The sequence below is a fragment of the Crocodylus porosus genome, unplaced genomic scaffold, assembly GCF_001723895.1.
Source record: "Crocodylus porosus isolate Cpor-Errol unplaced genomic scaffold, CroPor_comp1, whole genome shotgun sequence".
In the NCBI taxonomy this organism is placed as follows: domain Eukaryota; kingdom Metazoa; phylum Chordata; order Crocodylia; family Crocodylidae; genus Crocodylus; species Crocodylus porosus.
The window spans coordinates 12,807,106-12,813,105 of NW_017728918.1; the positions used below are offsets into that span (position 1 = coordinate 12,807,106).

Consider the following 6,000-nt stretch of genomic DNA (forward strand, 5'->3'; position numbering starts at 1 on the left):
TTCTCTCTTCTACGCATTTTCTCTTCCTTTCTACTTCTCATGTAGATACTCTTTCCTTTTCTTCACTATTCTTTCCACCTTACTATATTTAACTCTCCACACCAGACTCCCTCTTCACAACTACATGCTTGCTCAGTCTTGTATTTCAACCCAAAACAAAAGGACCTCCAACATGAGCTTCAACCATACTGGCCAGACTCAGTTGTTATTATTATCCAAGCATTGCAACACGGATTCCTCTGTGTCCCTTCACTTCCCCTCCCACCAATGAACTAAACAGCAAGGCATGCAGGAACAGATGTCTTCCTCTCTCCAGTGGCCATGTAATCACTTGACACACCCCAGTCAGGCAAAATTTCGGATAGCATCCCTTCTGGTCCATTCCCTGGGTGGGCCCCCAATACACACTCAACCAAGACATACAGAAAAAATGATTCATTTTCAAGTTACTTCAAGTTGTTTTGGGAATACTGATTTTATTACACCCAAAACAGAATGACATTTGTTTGAAATTTGCATCATAGCACTACATACATAGACACACACACACACACACACACACACACTACTTAATGTAATAAAAAGTAGCAGTTTATAAAACAAAATACCTTGTTCACAATTCTGAATCTTTTTCCAACAATAGTTTGTATTTAAAGGCATACACAAAACGTATGTATTATATGGGTTATAATAGCATTTCATCTTTTTCTCTATGCTGCTAATAACATTTAATCATATGCAAATGTTTCCATTGCATCTCGTAGTTTTGAATATTGTGCAAACACGAGCACATGCAGATACTTACTATATGTGGACACATGCTTATGCTTGGGGATGGTATATTGAAAAAAAAGCAGCATTAAGAAGCTATAAAGCAGTTGTATTAGGAGAGCCTCAAAGACATTAGTCTCAGAAATATAACATGTTGGTATATTTGTGTGGACACATCGCAAAATGAACCACCTGTAATGGCCTATTATGAAGGTTGCCTGACACTTCCCACTGCAGGACCCAGTTTTCAGGTGCTTATAACTTTGCCAAAACTTTAATCAGTTTGCACTGAAATTTTATCTGCCTCAAGCTGGATTTATTTTTAGCCTGTTTTTCCTTTTAAAGGCAGACAAAATAATCTAGCCATTTCCAAGGACAAAAGGGGGAAAAAAAAAAGTTATTCTGTCCTTGTTAAAAAAAACACAACATTCTAGCAATTTTTTAACAATCACCCCCATATTTTAAAGCAAGGGCTTGTAATTTGGTAGACAGGTAAGCTTGGTGTCAGGGCATACCATCCATGTGAAAATCTGCCCAACTTCAGCAGAGATTTTCTGGCATGGGACAGGGGTGAGAGAATGAGAGACTGTACCCAGAGATCACACATTTCCCTCTACAACCCAAAATGCAAATGTAGCCCAAGACTCGATTTTCATGTGCTGTCAGCCTAGATTTGCTAAGTGTCCCCAACGGGCCTTTGAGTATCACTACTAGGTGTCTGGCTATTCGTGTCGGTGACCACCCTCTTCACCGGGCGTGGGTGTTACTGTGGTCGTTCATCTTCCTGTGTCACTGACCCCGCCTCTCACCAGCCACAACTTGCTGTTACACTAGTGGGGCGGGGCTAGTTCACAGGTCCCTCGGTGGCCCGGGTCTGCCTCGTCGGTTACACACGGGGCTCCTGCCACCCCTACACCCCGGCCTCACGCCACCTGTGGCCTCCACTTCCCTGTGCCTGCTCTGTGATGATCCCGCAGACTTCTCTAGTGACCTGTGTCTTTGGGTTTTACTCAAAGCCCTTGGGTCACCCCGGCCCTGACGTCGGGCCCTTCACACCCACCTGTATAGATGCCTTAACTCTACTGCAATAGATACTACCACCGAACCATCACCCTATACACCCTGATCTACGTGCTTCTTCCAAGGGGTTCTTCTGTGCCGACTACCTCACTGACCCACCACCAGCACCCTATAATTGTGCCCAGGAGGAACGCCTCCTGGATATTTAGTGCTGCCCCCTTATCCTTCACTCGACGTCCTCTATTCTCAGCGGTGATCCCGCCCCGATCTCTCTCTCCCACCAAGTGATCCTTTGGTCTCTCGCTTCTCTTCAGCGATCCCCGCACCCACTGCCTCGACACTTACTTCATGGTGTGCTGAATCGTCCTAGGCAGTCTCAATGTTCCGTGTCTCACCCGATCTGACCCCTCGGGGTCTATCCTCTGGTGATCCCGTTGTCATTCCTTCTCTCCATGCCACCATCCTACCTGGCACACTGGCTCTTCGCTGTCTGTCCCGCTGGGCTCGTGTCGGGTACGGCTCAGACAGCCATTCATTCCCCTCACCATCCGCTGCCTCTGAAGCGGCGGCTGCCATTTTTAAATCCCCCGGCCGGCATCCGACGTCATCGTCAGCTGCCGGCCTCAGCTATACATAGACGCGGCTAACGAGCCGCGTGAGTTCTCCCTCCGCTGCGGCGTCCCTCTCATCCCGCCTTTCAGGTAGGTCTTCCTGGCTTCTTCGGGTCTTAGGACATCCAGCAAAGCATCACAGAGCAGAAAGTCACAGGACAGGGACTTCAGGGATGGCCATGATACCTCTAGGTCCCCTTAACCATGCCAATCCTGCCCAATGGGCACCCTCTTTCTTTCCTGCCACGTCTTGGAGTACTATAGTAAATAGGGAGGCTACCCTCAAGTTGTATTTTGGGCATGGTCCTGATGGACCCCACTGAACCCTGTGGGTTCCTGGACCCCTTTTGGGTCCCACTCCAAAATGAATGCTTCTCGGGACATCCTTAGTCTCATGGGCTAGATGCGTGGCTCCAAACCACCCCTTTAGCAGCCCCAGGCCTTGTAGTTGGAATTCACTCATTGTCCCTCGAAGGCCTTAATTTAGCTTGGCTTTTGGTCGTCACTGGGCTCTTCACAGCCTTGTCTCTCTCTTGGCGCCGAGCTCTCCACAGCCCTGTCTCTCTCTCTCGCTGCCCCCTGGCACTGGGGTCTGTTCACCCCAAATCCAGTGCCTGCACTCGTGCTGAGGTCCCCACACTGTAGTGGGCCCCAATGAGACCTCCTCCTTCCCCAACAGCCTCAGCCCGATCCTCTGGAGTTATAAGACAGCATGAAAATATGAGCCCCTGAGCTATAACGTACCACAAAAAGTTCAGGGTGTGCTCTGCCCCTTTAAAAGAGTCAAACTTCCTCCCTGGCACTAAGTGCCTAGTAGTCAAGGGTACCTGGTGAGTTCCTGGATCCCCATTAGTCCTAAGTGCTGCATACCAGGCAGCTGCAGCATCTCTGGGCAATTCCTCCCTGGAGGCTCCTTCTCCTTTGGCTGCTGGCAGGGAACCGACTGTCTAGTCCCAGCCCTGGACAACGTTTCCTCTAAGGAGTAGCAGTCCATATGCCGCCTCACTCCAGCTGGGGGCTGACGCCGAGAAGCTGGGGGCCGGAGGCTGGGGCTGGCGCAGGCTCCGGGGAAGTGCTCTACTCCCCCACATCAGGGCTAGGGAGTGGAGCACTTCCCCGGAGCCAGCAGAGCCCAAGCCAGCCTCCATCCCTGCCTTGCCTCATCTCAGGGAGGAGCCACTGCCTGCCCCAGTGAGGCTCCACCAGCTCTGGGACACTGCTCCGCACCCTGGCCCTGACGCCACATGCCTCCTTGCTCCCCGAGGCCATGCTGGGGAGCGAAGCGGTGTCCCGGAACCAGTGGAGCCTCACTGGGGCAGGCAGCGGCTCCTCCCCGAGATGAGGGAAAGCAGGGATGGAGGATGGCGTGGGCTCTGCTGGCTCTGAGGAAGTGCTCCACTCCCCGGCTCTGATGCAGAGAAGCGGAGCACTTCCCTGGACCCAGCAGAGCCCACACCAGGCTTCCGCCCCCACCTTGCCTAGGAGCTGAATTACAGCTCCTCTTCTGGTGCACGGCCTTGAAAAGGCCTGCACAGCTACACTTTTAGTTGTGCGTGGCCACGGCCACGCACACTTTAGAGGGAACCTTGGCCCTGGGGTTTATATGGGCCCAGGGCCCTGCTTCTTCCAGTCAGCTTACTGGCTACAGGTACAGGCTAATTCCCTCCTTCGGCCTGCTGCCACAGTAACCTGCACCTGTGATGTCCCTGCCTGACTGCTAGGGCTCTCTCCCTAGGCGGTTTCAGCCCTTAAAGGAGCAGGCACCTTAGTGCCCTGCGACACAGGAGTGTCAAACTCATTTGGCCCTGCAGGCCAGGACCAGAATGCAGGTTTCTCACAGGCTAAACATGAACCCCTGCAGCTACTGGACCCTCTGGCTCAATGCCCAGGAGTTCAATGCTATCCTTGCTCACCCCTCTTCACCTCCCTGCTGCTGATTTTAACTGCACTGACACCTGAATACTGCTACAGGTAAAAGGAGGGCCAAGTGGTTGCAGTATTAAACCCCTGGGTTCCAGAGCCAGGCCAGCACAGCAGCTCCAGCCATCGCAACAATCCAATGGGTCAGACCTGGCTCACGGGTTGTATGTTTAATACCCCTGACAAAGGATGAATACTCATCCTCTTAGCAGCCAACTTAGCACAAGTGGCAGAGGTGCTGAGGGGTAGATTTAGATAAACGTGCCAAATCCTGATCACCCACGTGGTTGTCAGTATGATGCAACATACCAAAACTCTAATTTTTCCCCCAGCTTGCTGTTTTTTAAATGTTAGGCAACCTTAATTCTGTCATTTTCTGATTCCAAGTGCTTGATGTTACAAATTTGACAGCAATTCCTTTAACATACTTTTTCTGTTTGTAATATATGAAGAAGCACATACAAGGACAAGTATATAGGTATAAATTAAAACAAATTAAACAGATCCATTGTATAAATTAAACAGATCCATTGCTGAACAAGTGACTTACAGTGGCAGGGCTGGTTCTAGGAATGTTTGGTATTGGCAGTGGCTTTACTATTTTGAATTGGTCTAGAAAATTTTTTAAAAATGGCAATGCATGGTAGTATTTTCAGAAACAGTGTTTACCCAACTCCTTCATTTCTTATATTGCAACACAGCAGTTCAATTGCATCTGCTCCAACATGGGTTTGCTGCCGTTAGCGAAAGGTAGAACAAAATCAGGCCCAGATTGTGCTTATGCTAAATGATAAGAGGTCATGAATGAGAAACCCAAGAAGGCCCTAAAAGGGGACTCCATCAGGAAACTGACATATATAATTACACACTTACCTTAATATTTCCAGAATCTCTGTCAAATTCAGTCTCTGATGATACAGCAAATATACCACTGGACAGCAAGCCCTTGCATTTAGCGGAAGTTTTCTGGGAAACCAGACTACCTAGAAAGAGCTGAAGGAAAAAGAAAGGCTATTTTCTATCTGAAGATGAAGTAATCTATATTTAATAAGAGACTTTGAATGAGCCACCAAACAAGTAAAAAATAGCTCCACAATGGAAGAAGTCAAATGCCACCATGATCGGCATGAAGAACTTTAATCCCCTAGAAGTGACAAAAATCTGCCATGAAGCTTGGACAGCCGGAGTCCTGGTAAATTCTTAGGGTTTAGCAGCTAGCATCTAATACCCAAGATAACACAGTGTTAACCTTCTAATCAAGATGGGGAAAAAAATACGGGGCCTGGTGACAATATTCTGTTTAACCAACTGCTACAAAGGAGAGCAGTAGTATGAGTATCAGCAGCAGTAGCTCAAGGCTATATGACATTAGAGGCAAGTTCTTGCTAGCAGAGTTTGTCTGTGAAATGAAAAAAAAAAATAAACCCAGGAGATAAATTAAAAAAAATATATCTAATTTTAATGCCCAGACTAAAGCAACTATTCATTATAGAAAAGCAGTTTTATATCTATGCTCCCCCTCTCAGACTTAATATACGTGAAAGCAATCTTCATGACAGGAAGTGGCATGCATTCCTGCAAGAACGAACTGCTGTCATTATCTGAGAATCAATATGATTTTTTTAACTGAGTATAACACTAACTATTGATTTCACATTTTTAGCAGCTGAGTTTCAGG

The 6,000-nt window shown here is 48.1% G+C and overlaps 1 protein-coding gene across 1 annotated transcript in view; it reads right to left on the reverse strand.

Moving 5' to 3' along the window:
• The window catches only part of KLHL29 (kelch like family member 29), a 473,943-nt gene extending 468,639 nt beyond the window's left edge, over positions 1 to 5,304 (reverse strand). Inside the window, exon 1 of the mRNA XM_019537334.1 lies at positions 5,196 to 5,304. The gene's annotated coding sequence lies outside the window, so the exon portion shown is untranslated. The remainder of the gene's footprint in view (positions 1 to 5,195) is intronic.
• Positions 5,305 to 6,000: the final 696 nt, after the last annotated feature.